This window comes from Protomyctophum parallelum, assembly GCF_964188405.1.
Source record: "Protomyctophum parallelum genome assembly, chromosome: 1".
In the NCBI taxonomy this organism is placed as follows: Eukaryota; Metazoa; Chordata; class Actinopteri; order Myctophiformes; family Myctophidae; genus Protomyctophum; species Protomyctophum parallelum.
The window spans coordinates 17961614-17978387 of NC_139697.1; the positions used below are offsets into that span (position 1 = coordinate 17961614).

At 45.2% G+C, this 16774-nt stretch overlaps 1 protein-coding gene across 1 annotated transcript in view; it reads left to right on the forward strand.

Moving 5' to 3' along the window:
* arl4ab (ADP-ribosylation factor-like 4ab) overlaps positions 1-11829 on the forward strand; it is a 133539-nt gene extending 121710 nt beyond the window's left edge. Inside the window, exon 3 of the transcript XR_014570077.1 lies at positions 11782-11829. The gene's annotated coding sequence lies outside the window, so the exon portion shown is untranslated. The remainder of the gene's footprint in view (positions 1-11781) is intronic.
* Positions 11830-16774: the final 4945 nt, after the last annotated feature.

Here is a 16774-nt window from a genome sequence, read left to right on the forward strand (position 1 = left end):
TATTTTTCACAGTCTATGGTTGAAACGCTCGATGCCCGGCCAGGCTGGTGTGTTGAAACACTCGATGCCCGGTCAGGCTGGTGTGTTGAAACGCTTGATGCCCGGTCAGGCTGGGGTGTTGAAACGCTCGATGCCCGGTCAGGCTGGTGTGTTGAAACGCTCGATGCCCGGTCAGGCTGGGGTGTTGAAACACTCGATGCCCGGTCAGGCTGGGTGTTGAAACGCTCGATGCCCGGTCAGGCTGGTGTGTTGAAACGCTCGATGCCCGGTCAGGCTGGTGTGTTGACAGACACTCAACAGTGCAGAAGCAACAGCAACAGCTTTCTAGAACAGCCCCCCCCCCCCCCTGTTAAGCCACCAATTAGCAGGGCTTTTCTGCAGCTTCCGTGCGCCAACAACACCTCACACTCCCGTTCGCTCCTCGTGTCATTTTTCACACCACTGTCCCCTATAGTCATCCACGTTTGTCTGCACATGTCACACGACCCCCCGTGACCCCGTCGGTACACACACACACACACACGTGAGCGCACGCACGCGCGGCCAGCCAGGGGCCAATGTTGATGTTATTCCACGGCCCCTCGGGCATGCTGCTAGCTGCCGCAGTGCCGTTTCCTGACCGCGTTTGGTGCTTTTGTCCGCCCTCCAAACCTGCACAGCCAGGAACTTCCAGTCACAGCGAAGATTTATGAAGCCCTCACTGTCGGGGGGGGGGGGGGGAGTTGAGCCAAACCCCACCCCCACACCACCCCCCTGCACCCGGGTCGAGAGGGACGGGGGTCGGGTGAGGGGATGGGGATATGGGGGTTTATTCTTTAAACAATAACATCCAGCCAGAGAGACAGTGCTAGAAGGGAGGGGGGAGACAGCGTATACTATCATCCTGAGAGTTAGGTGGAAAGCAGCGTGATGGAGGGCTCAGAACCGGACGGGTCTGGATGGTTGTTTGTCCTCCTCCTCCTCTGCTGTGATCACAGCGTCGCGGCCCACAGAGGGACCGGGACCGCCACATCGCCACACCACCGCGCCGCCCGCAGAGCGTGTCGGCGTGGGCAGCAGCGCAGTGAAAGAACCTTTGTAGTTTATTATACACTGTTGACCGTGGCGCTAACATGAGAGGGTTCAAGCCCAGTGCAGTATTCACACTGCAACGCTGACCAAAAAGGCCTGAGACGTCGTGTTTTATTTTATTTTATTTTTTTATACTTTCATAATCTGGACCTGTGCTTTCTCTACCTCCTCCGTTCGTTTTTCACTCTTATTTTCTCTCTGTACGCTTCCCACCCACCTTGGCCCGCATTTGTTCACTCTCTCTCTCTTCCACTCCCCCCCCCCCCCCCCACGCCGTCGTCTTTCCTTCTCTTTCTCATATTCCGGACAGTTTAACCCATTTTGACTTGAGGACCATTCTTTAAAAAAAAATCTAAATCATGACAGTTTTCTGAAAAAACCCTCGTGTTTCTATGTCAGTGGGTGCTCAACCTTTTTTCACGTCAAGAACCCCACCAGAATTATCTGTATTTGGCCAGCGGACCCCCCATCTGAAAATATGTTGTTCCAGGGATCCCCTCAGAAGAAGCTGAAGATTTGTGTTAAAAACGTTCGCTCTGAAAGAATAAATATTGAAATATTTCCGCCACATTTTCACGATAAAAGAAAGCAGATCTACAAGCTCGTAGATCTGCTATTTTTCCAATAGCTAAAGTATAACATAATGCTTTAGAAAAACACCAAAAGGGGGTTCCCGCCCAGAATGGTTTAACACATGCCAGACCTCTTTCAGAAATGTGTGCGGGGGAGAGAGAGAGAGCGAGGGAGAAAGTGATGAAAGACCGGTCAAAACATGTGCGAGAGAGAGAGAGAGAGAGAGAGAGAGCGAGAGAGATGGCCATTAGCACATGTGCTTCTTTCCTATGTACTTTATATCTGGTTATTAAACTTTGAAAGGAGCTAGCGTAGGCCTCAATTTATCTAAAAGGCCCAATTGCGGTTGCTGATGTAGGAGGACAATTGCTGCAGAAACAGGTGTATGGATTCCCTGCGTTTGGTTTGTCTTGGACTGTCGATGGTATATTCAACGTGATTTGTTACGGAGGATGAACCCGCAAGGTTAGGGATTGAGGGGTCACTTTTTTCAATAAGTCCACCATATATTTACTATATCCCGTTTCGGATGACTTACTGCTTCCTGAGATGGGGGGGGGGGAAATGGACAAATTTCATAGCCTTCTTCTTTTTTTTCTCCTGATCGCGAAATGGATGAGAGTACGTCTCGGGTTATAACTATATGGTAGCGTTTTTCCATTCCGTTGATTAAAATGTGGGACGTACGCCATGAATTCCAAAATGGACGTCGACTATACTGTAAAATCCATTTTAGAAAATGGATCACCATTATAACCAAATCCCCCCCCCCCCCCCCCCAAAATAAGCTTTTGTGACTTTTTTCAGATCTGTCACACTCCAGGTGAACCTTCCTCTAATGAGTCGTATCCACCCGGGGCTGTCTATAGTGTACGTTTCCCCCAGCAGGCTGTAAAGTGGTTAAAGGTTCTGTGGTTCCATGTGTGTATAGAACTCCTCCTGGTCACTCAACGTTATATTTCCCGTGGAACTTGTTTATAGTCCCTCCTCTGCGTGCCCGCCACCGCTTAATACGGCTCTCGACTCTCACTCCGAAACCTCCCTGCTGGTCTTTCAAACGTCAGGAAGGGAAGGCCTGACTGACGCACCTGTTTTTAGGGGCCTTTTGGAAACGCTCGCTGCCTGCAGTTTCCCCATGAGTCCTAGCTTGTCCATCTCCATCTACCGTGTTGTTTTAATGGGTTGTCCTCAAACCCTCGTGGTCAGGGGAGGATCATCCAACGGGGCCTGTTGGGCCCAGGCCCAGGGGGGCCCCTGAGCTAGGGGGGGCCCCTGAGCTTGAGCGTCCGCGTGACCGCGAAGAGGCTCAAGCTCAGGTCCCCCCCCCCCCCCCAAAAAAAAGGGGTAACGGTGAATAACAGTGACACATACGGTCCTTGTCACTGTTATTAACAAATTATTCATTTGTGTCAATAAAATAACCCCAAAAGTCCTAAACCATCAACATTACTGCAAGGGTTTAAAGCTTTAAACCCTCAGTTTGCATTTATTTGGCTTAGGTTTTGGCTGTTTATTATTTTCAAGCAATCCCTTGCTGTAAATTCTGAATATCGCAGGCCTATGTGTCATAATTGTTATGCGTACACGTGTGCAGACAGTATGTGCCACGTCGGCACACGTCGCCACACTGTACACATTAACAGTTCTGCTGCATAACCCTATTTAATCCATGTTTCCGCTATAAAACCCGCTATTTGTTTTATGTGTTTAATTCAGCGTTTCTTTTTGATAGTTAAAAAGAAATAGCGGATTTACCGCGGACCTGGTGGTGACGAGGCCGTCGCGTTGTTATGATGACGAAACCGGAAATGCTCTGGGCTGCAAGGGCTTCTGGGAAAATGAGTTCAAATTCAAGTGAACTGTATGGTTTCAACTGCACTCCAAGCAGCCCTCACTGCTTGTTGTTGTTGTTGTTCCGCGTCGCGACGGTCGCATATTTTTCCGGTTCGACATCAACCCACGGAACTATTTTCAGGGGGATTTTCATGGATCAAATACGTATTCAAAAGTGCACTTGCAGTTTGGGCAACTCCAAAGCAAACTCCACGTGCCCCAACATTATATTTACCTGCCATAGTGTCGACTCCTTCCCCCTGTGTCGGATCGCTGGTTAGACTGGCATAGTGTCGACCCCTTACCCCTGTGTCAGATCGCTGGTTAGACTGGCATAGTGTCGACCCCTTACCCCTGTGTCGGATCTGTGGTTAGACTGGCATAGTGTCGACCCCTTACCCCTGTGTCGGATCTGTGGTTAGACTTGCATAGTGTCGACCCCTTACCCCTGTGTCGGATCGCTGGTTAGACTGGCATAGTGTCGACCCCTTACCCCTGTGTCGGATCTGTGGTTAGACTTGCATAGTGTCGACCCCTTACCCCTGTGTCGGATCGCTGGTTAGACTGGCATAGTGTCGACCCCTTACCCCTGTGTCGGATCGCTGGTTAGACTGGCATAGTGTCGACCCCTTACACATGTGTCGGATCGCTGGTTAGACTCGCATAGTGTCGACCCTTTACCCCTGTGTCGGATCTGTGGTTAGACTGGCATAGTGTCGACCCCTTACCCCTGTGTCGGATCTGTGGTTAGACTGGCATAGTGTCGACCCCTTACCCCTGTGTTAGATCGCTGGTTAGACTGGCATAGAGTCGACCCCTTACCCCTGTGTCGGATCGCTGGTTAGACTGGCATAGTGTCGACCCCTTACCCCTGTGTCGGATCGCTGGTTAGACTGGCATAGTGTCGACCCCTTACCCCTGTGTCGGATCGCTGGTTAGACTGGCATAGTGTCGACCCCTTACCCCTGTGTCGGATCGCTGGTTAGACTGGCATAGTGTCGACCCCTTACCCCTGTGTCGGATCGCTGGTTAGACTGGCATATAGTGTCACTGTCGACCCCTTACCCCTGTGTCGGATCTGTGGTTAGACTGGCATAGTGTCGACCCCTTACCCCTGTGTCGGATCGCTGGTTAGACTGGCATAGTGTCGACCCCTTACCCCTGTGTCGGATCGCTGGTTAGACTGGCATAGTGTCGACCCCTTACCCCTGTGTCGGATCGCTGGTTAGACTGGCATAGTGTCGACCCCTTACCCCTGTGTCGGATCGCTGGTTAGACTGGCATAGTGTCGACCCCTTACCCCTGTGTTGGATCGCTGGTTAGACTGGCATAGTGTCGACAACCTACCCCTGTGTCGGATCGCTGGTTAGACTGGCATAGTGTCGACCCCATACCCCTGTGTCGGATCGCTGGTTAGACTGGCATAGTGTCGACCCCTTACCCCTGTGTCGGATCGCTGGTTAGACTGGCATAGTGTCGACCCCTTACCCCTGTGTCGGATCGCTGGTTAGACTGGCATATTCGCCGATACCGATGTGAACCGATATGACCAAATAAGGGCCGATCCGATACAGCAGGGGTTTTCAACTGGTTTTGACCCAGGGACCACCATTCTGACTGAGCAGCCTGGGGACCACCACTATTGTGTCGGGTGGGTTCAACGTAGATCTACGATGGACCCACCCAACACAATAGTGGTGGGGCATTCATGCACCATGGGTTAAGATTGTTTTTGTTTTCTTCTTACTTGTTACTCACTAATCAGTAATCACACTACCACGTCATCACGTAACCATAAACAAAATGGACACAGACATAGACAACGTGTGGTCTGAGAAAGCCACGTACAGTACCGTACAGTAGGTGTGAGAGTTCTATCCAATCCTCTTGTACACACGCACACGCGCACACGCACACGCACATGCACGCACTGTACATACATACACTATATATATATATATATATATATATATATATATATATATATATATATATATGCAAATGTGGCATTTTGTGATTGGCCCAGATGTGTCACACGGGGTATATAGTTACTTTCTGTAAGACGACACATGGAAAGGACGTGTAGAATTTCTCACACTTCTAATGAAAGATGTAATGATGATGATGAAGCACACCCTGTACTCTATAGTCTAACAGAATGTTCTAATTGGTGGAAGTAAACCGGGTGGCAGAAATACAATATTGTGTCTGTATACGTTACGGAATAGATGGAAGAACACCATGGAAGACTTGTATATAATGCATGGAACATTTAATATCTTTGGTACATATGGGCTCATAGCGCGGCACCGAGTACCGCGCTACGAGCTTGTAGGTCTGCTATTTTTTTTTAAACGTGAAAACGTGACACAAATCTTTGAATATATATTATTTCACAGCGAATGTTTATAACTCAAATCTTTGCTTGGAACAATATTTTCAGATGGGGGTCCCAATTTCATAACATTTCTGGGATCCTTCACATGGAATACTTTGAGAACCACTAATATAGAAACATACTGTAGGGTTTTTCAGAAAACTGTCATGATTTAGAAGGCATTTGTAGAAGGTCTAAATGGGTATTAAGCCTAAATGATACATTGTCATGCAGCACTGGTGTTGCTTTCCGAAAATAGCCGACCTACAGTACAAGTTTGCTCACAACGTGTTGTCAGCTTGTTGATGGACTGTTTTCACAAAGTGACACCGTCATACAGTAAGGCCCTCATTTATCAACCGTGCGTACGCCAAAATATGGGCGCACGCCGAAATTACCGACATTTTCGGCATTTAACATTTCCGGCAAAGCTTGAAATTGAACTTGAGTAGGACAAATAGTCACGTCTGGTCGCGAGCTGGCGTACGCTGTTTTTCTGTTTTACACAAGCGGAGCAGCCTTGTCTGAACTGCTGAGAGGCTGTCACAGGCATCAAAACATATATGTATTCACTCCTAAAATGTTTATATAAAAGGTATGTATAATGTATATGGGCTACATGTAAAAATAAATAAAAATAAAAATATTAAGGAATACATGTGTCATATGAAATTAGTAGGAGATAAAATCGCGCAATTAAAAACAATGTTGCAAGAGATGCTTAAGCCATTTAAACAGTGTTTTGCATGAGCGCATATACGTACATGCGAGGATTTGGGCTGTCTGTGCTGAAATATTTCCATGACGGGACGTTGGAGAGTATAGTGCAGCAGCTGCTGCAGCTCAGCTGCGGAGTCCCAACGTGCAGGTATAGCCTACTGTAGCCTAATCTACAGCATGAAGGCCGATGTCTTTCTTACGGTATGTGCAATATAATAAACCCGACGCGTCGCTCGAATGCCAAATGTACCGTGCCAGGCTCCCAGCGCAAGTGGGAACTGCATCGGATATATAGGTATATTACCCAGCCAGCCCATGCACCAGCCACATGAGGCTATGGTTTTGGCTGCACATTCATATAACAGTGACTAACGACTGCGAGGCAATCTAAATAGACTGGCGAACGTCGGAACGTGCATGGTCAGTTGGTCACGGACGGACCACTGTGATAGAGAGAGACAGACAGACAGACAGACAGACAGGACAGGAGGAGCACCTGTAAAACAGCAGCGTGTGTGTCAGTGTGCCTATTTGTTATTTAATTATGGTTCACAGGTTCAGGTTTTCGTTCACTAATATATCTTGTTGTATATTAAATTAAAAATACTTTAATAATTTAATATACAACTAACAACACACAGTTAAAGTTGCAAATAGCGATATGTGCGTGCGTGCGTGCGGGGGGTGAGGGGGAAGCGAAGCGAGAGGAGAAACAGACAGCTTTATTTAATGTGTCATGTAGGTGCGTGCGTGCATGACAGCAAGGCAAGCGAGGTGAGAGGGAAACAGACAGGGACCCTGCATGAATTAAATAAAGTTGGTCACAGGGTAGGCCTACAACTTTATTTAGTTGTCTGTTTCTCCTCTCGCTTCGCTTCCCTTGCTGCCCGCCTCACCCCCCGCACGCACGCTTTATTTAATTCATGCAGGTGTTCGTTCTTTATTTGTTTAACAACACACCAGTTAGTTGGGCTTGCAAGTTGCGTGTGCGTGCTGTGCGTGTGTATGAGAGAGGGGGAGAGGCGGGCAGCAAGGCACGGGAGAAACCTATTTTTTCATGTAACCATGGTTTCAGGAAACGTATTGCCGTTGTTCATGTCGCAAAAACGAGGGCGAGGCTTGATTTCTTAGGGCGTGCCAGATCAAATTCAGCCGTGACATTTATTAACGTGAGAACAAAATTAAGGAAGGATCAGCTGTTTGCGATCACTTTATAAATGCCGTGGCGACGTGGGTGTACTACGAAACCTGCACTCGAATCTGTGGCAGATTTTACACTCGATTGATAAATGAGGGCCTAAGAGTCTAAGCATTAGTCATGGTGTGATAGGGTATAATGCATAATGTGTGTCAGGGTCTATAGTCTCTCCACAGACCACGGGCGCGTTCGGAAATAGCGCACTATGAGCGAACTGTGCAATGCAAACTAACAGGCGAGTGCGCTCCCGGTGCGCATTTAAGCAATATTACACTCGAGGGTGTGGGTTAACGTGATTATTGCCACGACAGGGATGTGGTCAGGAACGAGACAGAGTCGAGTTCCGCAAGCATCACTGAAGTGACAGATGTAGTCACTACGACCACAAATGTCCCAATAAACTAGCTAGCCTAGCCACCGAGTTTGCTAGCGCCCTGGGAGAACAGAGCGGCTGAATTCTTTGTTTTGATTAGGTGGTGAACGGTGCTGGTTTAACCACCGGCTAGAAGGCTGTTTCAACCAATCAGATTGCTTCCTCGAAACGACCTGTGGTAGAATAACGAAAGCACCCCCCAAGCCAGCCCTGGCCACTCCCACCCTCCATTCCTCCACACTGCAGTCCCATATACTCACCTGTCTCCAACTCCCTCGTCAGCCCACCTGTGAACACTTCTACAATCAGCCTGCCCCCCTGTAATATAACTGCAGCTCATTGCAAACCTTCTTTGTCAGTTGATAGTTTGGTGTCACCGATGCGTGTTCCTGGTTTCGAGTTAGCCCAAACATTTAGACTCTCGTAGAGGTTTTCTTTCTTCGATTCTGACGAATCTCTCTACGAGAGTCTAAAAGATTTACCCCCAAATATGGTCGAGCGAGCAACGTTTGTGCCTCAAAATCACTCTTACCTTGTGCAAATGCAAAATCTAAGCGTCAAACAATTACACACCGTATAGGACCGTAGTTTTCAATAAAAAAGGTATTTTAATCCACTCTGTCTCGGAATCCCCCATTGTGAATGCGGTAAATGCGCAACAGAACATTGCCCGCGCCCCTAGCGGCCAGGGTTCTCTTGCGCATTTACAATGGAGAGAAAACCAAGATGGCCGCCAGATTCCGAGACAGAGTATGGACAGAGTGGATAAAAATACCTTTTTTGTTGAAAACTACGGTCCTACGGTGTGTAATTGTTTGACGCACACCCACCGGACAAGTGGGGCAAACGAAAAAGCAGCTTAGATTTTGCATTTGCACAAGGTAAGAGTGATTTTGAGGCACAAACGTAGAGAGATTCGTCAGAATCGGGAAAAAAAAACCTCTACGAGAGTCTAAATGTTTGGGCTAGTTTCGAGTAGGTCCTGTGTTTGACTGCTTTGTATTTTTTTCTTGTGTTCCTGATTTTGTCCTGCGTTCAACTTCTCTGAAATCTGCCCTTGTTAGCTGTGTGACTCTGCATATGGGTTCAACTCTCTCTGCATCTGGACACTGTGAGCATGTTATGAGCAAACTACCATATTGCAAGGTGGCAAATGCTTTGCGTAGGGACCCTCTTGTGAACGCGTTTAATGCTTTTATGGTGTCGTCCACTCACAGTTGACAGTTTTCTCTATTGAGTTGTGCTTGAAATGTACTGTAACTCTGCAAACTGTTAATAAACTACTACCAAATACTATTGGTTGTAGTTTTATATTAGTGTATATATTGAGAATTTTGACACTCAATAGAAATCAGAAAGTTTCATATCCTATACCGGTATACCCTAAAGTTCTAGCTCTTTTTTCCCAGACAGAATCCCTGCTTTAGAGAGGAAGGGCCTGAAATCCCATAAGAGGGCACTCTTCATGGATGTTCAGAAATGTGTGTGTGTGTGTGTGTGTGTGTGTGTGTGTGTGTGTGTGTGCGTGCGTGTGTGTGTGTGTGCACGTGTGTGTGTGTGTGTGTGTGTGTGTGTGTGTGTGTGTGTGCGCGTGTGCGTGTGTGTGCGTGTTTGTGAGAGAGAGAGAGTGGCGAGGCCTGGACAGAAGAAAGGGTTTGTCTTTAAATGTGACAGGCTTGCAGGCAGGCATAACGTTACTCGCGAGGATGGTTAGGGTGTGTGTGTGTGTGTGTGTGAGAGAGGATGGCGAGGGTGTGTGTGTGTGTGTGAGAGAGAGGATGGCAAGGGTGTGTATGTGTGTGCATGTGTGTGTGTGTGTGTGTGTGTGTGTGTGTGTGTGTGTGTGTGTGTGTGTGTGTGTGTGTGTGTGTGTGTGAGAGAGAGAGAGAGAGGAGGGTGTGTGTGTGTGTGTGTGTGTGTGTGTGTGTGGACGGCGATGGAGGGCCAGAACTCGGGTTTGTCTTTCAGCAACCCTTCACTTCCCTCCTTCTCTTCTCCTGCTTTATTTAGTCTCCAAGGACCAGCCGTCGCCTCGCCGCAAGTCTCTGCTTCACCACATGGGCCTTGTATTTAACCTCCGTATCCTCCGTATAGCCTTCCGTCTGTGTTTGTTATTTTACCCCCCCCTAATTGCTTTCTTTATCGCTGCACATTTCATGGATGTTTTGGCATCTGTTGAAAATATTTGTATTTACGGTACAGTAGGCTACAGTATACGTCGGTTATTACAGATCATCTGCCATATATGCACGTTGTCCTTAACCCCTTTAGACCCATGAGGACGATTCTACGGATGTCTTCTAAAATAAGTTTTCTGAAAAAACAATGTTTGTCAAATATTTTCATGTCAAGGACCACCATACATATACATACGTAATTGGCAGCCGACCGACCCCCCCCTCCCCCATCTGAAAATATGTTGTTCCAGGGATGTTTCCAGATTTGAGTTAAAAACGTTCCACTCTGAAAGAATATATATATATTCAAAGATTTGCGGCACATTATCACGATAAAAAAAAAAAAAAATAGCAGATCTACAAGCTCGTAGATGTGCTATTTTTCAATAGCTAAAGTATAATGCAATGCTTAAGGGTGCACGCGGGAGGGGAAAGAGAAAAGTAAAAAGTCCACTCGTGCCGCGGTGTCGGGTTATTTGTGGTCCTCGCGGAAACGGAACGTCGTCCAAAAAGTCCTGACGGCCCCGCTGGTGCGTTGTCAGGAACGCCGGTGGTTGGAAAAAGCCAACGGGGCAATGACAGCATGCGGCACGTCAAGCTGCAACAGAGACGGCCATCAAGGAAGCGCTAGAATATAACGTCCCGATGACTGGAAAACCAAAACCTTGGAAAATTGCAAATTAAACAGGCACACAGCTGAGTTCAGTGAGCTGAATGAAGTATGGCGGAGCGAAATGATATATCCCTCTGGAAGAGGGAAGACCTGGAAATCCCCAGAAAAAGGGAAAAAAATATAAACATAATCTAATGATATTGTGGGACTTCCACGGAAAATGTGGTTGACATAGTTGTCTATGAATATGTTACGGATCGCTGGAATTACTTTCGTTTTTTTATTTTTATACTTAAATAGGTCAGCTTCCTTTTCTAAATATAATATCCCCAAGCTTTTACTCGAAGAACAAAACCCTGGAAACGCAGCAGGAAAGTGACTTTGAAGGAAGATTCAGTGTTGTAAATCAGAGTAAACAAGCTCTGTGTCAAGAGATGAACAAGATGTAACATCCCCCCCACCAGAAAATCATATCTTTGCTATACCGCATAAATGTCAAACTGTTCTGCTTCTATAAAACTGGGAGATTATTTCCTGGCTGATCGGCTTTCGGGCATCTAGTATAGGCTGCAGACATATGAGGAAACCACTCACTAGATCCCAGGCACGTGCAGAGAGTGTTAGAGAGGCAGGGGGCTGACATTTTGGCCCAAAATAGCAGATCTACATGCTCTCAACGCGTCGCGCTGCGACGCGTTGAGAGATCAGCTTGTAGATCAGCTATTTTCGGGGCGCAACCCTGAACTCTTTATCTGCCGGATATGCGGTGTGTAACGGCATGGATTTAGGGGAAAAAAAATGTTTAGGAGACTTCGGAGAAAATGTTGCATTTCTTTCACCGTGTAGTAAACGCTGCATTCGTGGTCTGGAAAGGGCAGTTGTTTTACAGACGGGTGAAGGGGCAGGGAATGAAGCCCCCTTTGATGTCTATGGGTGCACAGGCCTGCTAGATCCCGACCAACATATCAGTTTAGCCGACATATCGGTCATTTTACTTTTTTGATGATATAACATGTGAAGATTTTTAACCATTTTCAACCTGGTGTCCCCTTTTACTTTTTCAATCTACTATACAAGCTCAGAAGTAATCTCAATTCGCAAAAAAAACAGAGATTTTCAGTAGGGCTTATAGTGGTTTGCTTTGTCAATGAATAGGTTAAAGTTAAATATTATATTTAGATGAAAATGAAATGAAAAATCTATGAAAAATAATATTTGTTTATTATTTTCAGACATGTATTAAAAACTTGTGCACTTAAATTACTTGATACAAAAAAAAGGAATTGGACAAAACATTGGTGATAATAAGAGTCGTATAGGAAAATCGGGATCGACTTTGGAGCCCAAAGATCGGTCGGGTTTTACTGCAGACACACTGAGGCAACAACAGCTCCCGACACCCGACCGCATACATAGGCTGCATTTCTCCCCATCGCCCCCCCCACCGCGATAACATTAACATCGCAATTATTTATGTCGTCTTTTGTACAGACGACACGCAGGTATCGGACAACCTGGCCGACGAGACGTGCTCGCAATTCAACATCTGGTGCCGCTAAACCATCTGGTGTGTGTGTGTGTGTGTGGGTGGGGGTGGGGGGGGGGGGGCTGTAAATCATAGTTTCCTTTTGTAAATCCACTAAAACGTTTGTATGCATTTTCGTCTTGAGAGCGTTCCACCCGTAGAGACCGACTGCCAGAGCAACAGAGCTGCAGACTAGAGTAGGAGACCTACTCTTTTCATCCAGGAGACCTGGATGAAAAGATGACAGAAACATACCAGATAGATCTATATAAAGACTGCAACACCAGAAGGAAACCTGTTGTGTGTTCCATTCCCCCCCCCCCCCCCCCCCCCCCCCCACACACACACACACACACACACACACACACACACAGACAGTGCTGTGCAATAGTGAGCCTTATGGGTCCATTTGCAAACATTCAGAGTTTAAAATTAAAAGTCCAGACCGGCCATCCATCCATTCACATCGTTGTTCATTCACAGCTCCGGCCCTCGTACAAAAACATTGCACATTATGTTTCTGTTAACCACATTGACCCTTATAGTGTCCCTATTCTGGTGTGAACAGTCGCAGAAAAGCTGATCTACAAGTTGTTGTTGTTATTTTTTATTTAGAGTATTTAAATTTTCTTCAAAGTCATTCAAATATTATCAGACTTATACGAATGACTGAGTCATTGTTGTCTAAACATCACTGCACTGTTAAGAAGTCGTGGGTGTTTTAATTTAGTTAGTGAATCAATAATATTTCCCCAGGGACTTTCCAAGTCAATTTGCATTTTAAAATGCATTGAAATACAACAATAACATAACTTTTACAAAGACAAATAATGGTACCAGTATCATTTCACGTGACCTATCAGCCCAGCTTCAGTTGTAAGTAAGTAAGTAAGTACATTTTATTTATAGAGCACTTTTCGAAACAAGGTTACAAAGTGCTGAACAGTGACACAATATAAAACAATCAGGTTAAAACAAACATAGTAGTAAAATAATGGAAGAAATATATATATACATATATATACACAAACACGCACATACACACATACATACCTATACACATGTAAATGTACACATATACACATTATGTTGTCTGCAAGTTGATTTTCATAACGTGCTGAAATAAATGTATTATCCAATGGCTTCCTCCAAAAACAAACTGTATAGGGCCTACTACAGCAAAGTGGTGCTCTACATTCTCTGGATCGGGTCCCGCTTGAAAATCTTCAAAGCATTCGTGGTTTATTTTAATGATCAGTCATTCGATTGCGTTCTACACCTTGGAATAATGGAACTTATAGGCATAGTCAATGGACTTTATAGCACTCCAGATTTTAGTGTGTAGGATAGTGAATGTGAAATTAAGCCACCTCCGACCACAACACACCCGCTGGCTTCACAAATCAGCTGCAATTCTGTTTATTTGAGTAAGAAGAAGCCATTAGCACAATATATCATAGAAGTTATCAGGCCCCATTGTTGTATTGATGATGGTATACTCAACGCTTCTTGCTTTTCTTTCCATGCTTAATGCTGTGTGAATCCTTTTTCCTCCCCCCCTATAACTATTAACTGCATCAGTCTGCAGAGCGAAAAAACACTGGAGCGCCCCCCAGACACAAACAGCCATCTTGTCTCAGTGTTTCTTTTGGCAAATAATGGCATGAAACGTACGCATGGATGAGAGGATATGTAAATCTGGAAGCATAGTTGTTCCTCTACTTCATTGAGTTGTAGTCAAGTCAACGCTGGCCTTTTAATGCAGCGCTCATTTCGACAACTCATACACACATTTATATTTTGCATTGATCTTGTTTTACTCTACTTCTATTTAAGCGCTACTTCTCTGCCGTTGTTGATACAGATATATTGATGCCATGATCTGACATTACATTAGAAAAAAGAGCTAGTTTTAATATCTTGGCGTATATATATAAGCAGCAGTAACAGTTTTAATGTAATGACGGATAACTCGACTATTAGCCCGAGCACTGTAGGCAATTTGTCAGGAGACTGACACATTAAATGAGACTCATATGTAGCGCTGACACGGACCAGATTGCGCCGCACCAACGCAGCAGATGAAACAGGAAGTGAGCCTTTCTCTTTATATTGCAGCCAGCTGCCATGTTCTCTTGCACTCTTTTGTGTTGAGACACGGGGGTGAGGGTGGGCTGTGTCTTAGCCCATTTAGGCCTGACGTCGACACTTCACAGAAAGGTCTTCTAAATCATGACCGTTTGGTGAAATACCTATATGTGTTTCTATATCAGTGGTGCTCAATATTTCATGTCAAGGACCCCCAAAGATTATTATGTATTTGGCCCACCGACCCCCCCTTATCTGAAAATATGTTGTTCCCCCAGAAGCAAAGATTTGAGTTAAAAACGTTCGCTCTGAAAGAATATTATATTCAAAGATTTGCTGACACTAGCGACACAAGCTCGTAGTTCGTAGTTCACTCCTATTTTTCAATAGGTAAAGGATATCATTCTTAAAAAAACCCCAAGAGGGGTTCCCTCCCGACCAGAACGGGTTAGACAAACGCCTTATTAGAGAGCTTTTCACAAGGCAGCTCATCTGACAGGGAATACTATAGTATTCCTCCAACATGCAGGTGTACATCTCGGCACGCAGCCCAGAGAGAGGGGTTTGGGGTGGGGCGTGGGGGTGGGGTGTAGTGGTGCTGGGGTGCGGGAAGGGAAGGGAGCAGCTAGTGAGGTTAGTGTTGGACGTAGTGTATATACAGGTCAGCGTTGCTCTGAAAGCAGCACAGGCCGTGTGGGTTGCAAGAGTTCTCATAATGTTGTCACGCTGCCGAGTGCAACAAAGAATATCTGTGCGCTCGGCCACCTCCCGCAGCTCTATGTGAAGCAACACGTGCTTTTCGAGGTCACGACACTTCATGATTCAAAAAGATAGTTCATTCGCCAAAAGAATGAATTGAAGCAAGGCGGGTATCCCGTTATTGACTATTCTTTCAAGCCTGGCCTATATCTATTTCATTATACGCAAAATATAATATATATATATATATAATATTTTGTTTTATCAACAAAGTAGTGGTGCAAACGTTTCAAAGTTTTCAAATCATCGATATTTGTCAGACAATAGAGTATAATACTGTAGGGTTTTAAAGGACCACTTCACCACTTTTCAACCTATCTTCATTATAATAGGTCCTCACTAATAATCATGATAAAATGGCACGATTTATTTCTACTCAGTCTGTGTCTCATAGGAGGGCTGTGGGCAGTTTAGAAACCGTCTTCCAGTGACATCATCATTAGGCAGATTTTTTTAAACAAGATTTGTTTAGATTTTCATTATCGTGAGAACGATGGCTTCCATTTTCGCATTGAAACTTTTCAGGACTAAAAAGCCTGCAGTTTTTATTAGCTTGTATTCCCCATCGATGATGTCACTGGAAGACGGTTTCTACGTTATTTTTCTACAAGCTTGTAGATCTGCTATTTAAGTGTAAAACCTGTCATTACAACGGCAACAAGGCCCGCCAAAATACATCTTAGTCGACTAAATCAACTGTAGATTTAGTCGACTAAAATCGTATGATATTTAGTTGACTAAAACTAGACTAAGACTAAAACATTCCAGGTGACTAAAATCTGACTAAAACTAAATTAAAACTATTCAAGAGACTAATGACTAAAACTAAAATGGAAATTTGCTGCCAAAAACAACACTGCTGAGTTGCAGAGATTACATTGAGTTAGCCGCGACAGTAAGTACCTCCTGAGTTGCAGTGATTACATTGAGTTAGCCGCGACAGTTTGATTAGATTTTTATTTATTTATTTTAGCACAGTATAGAGCATGGGGTTCTCAACTTTTTTTTTGGAAATGCTTTGGCCATGTCTCGCGACCCCCGCCCCGCCCCCCTCCCCACCACCAATACAAACTGACTGCAAAAATAACCTTAATAATATATATATATATATCATAAATGAATACTGGAACCAGATATAATCATTAAGGACATTTTATGCATGCATGTAAACTCTCAATTTCCATTTTCCAGCCATTCATTATTATTATTTTTTTAATTATTTGGGGACCCCCCAAATTAATTTGGGGGGTGAGAACCCTTGGTATATAGCAATACATTGAAGCATGAAAAGAACAAAAGGGGAAGTGCCAGGAGGAGGCAAGAAGCCCTGGGCCTCTATACCTATAATATAAAATACAACTAGAAAAAGTGCCCTTCTGGGCACAGGTCTCCACCAGGATAGGAATGTAGGACATTGCAGCTTGCCTTCATCTGGTGGTTGGATAAAAGGGCAACAAAAGTATAAAA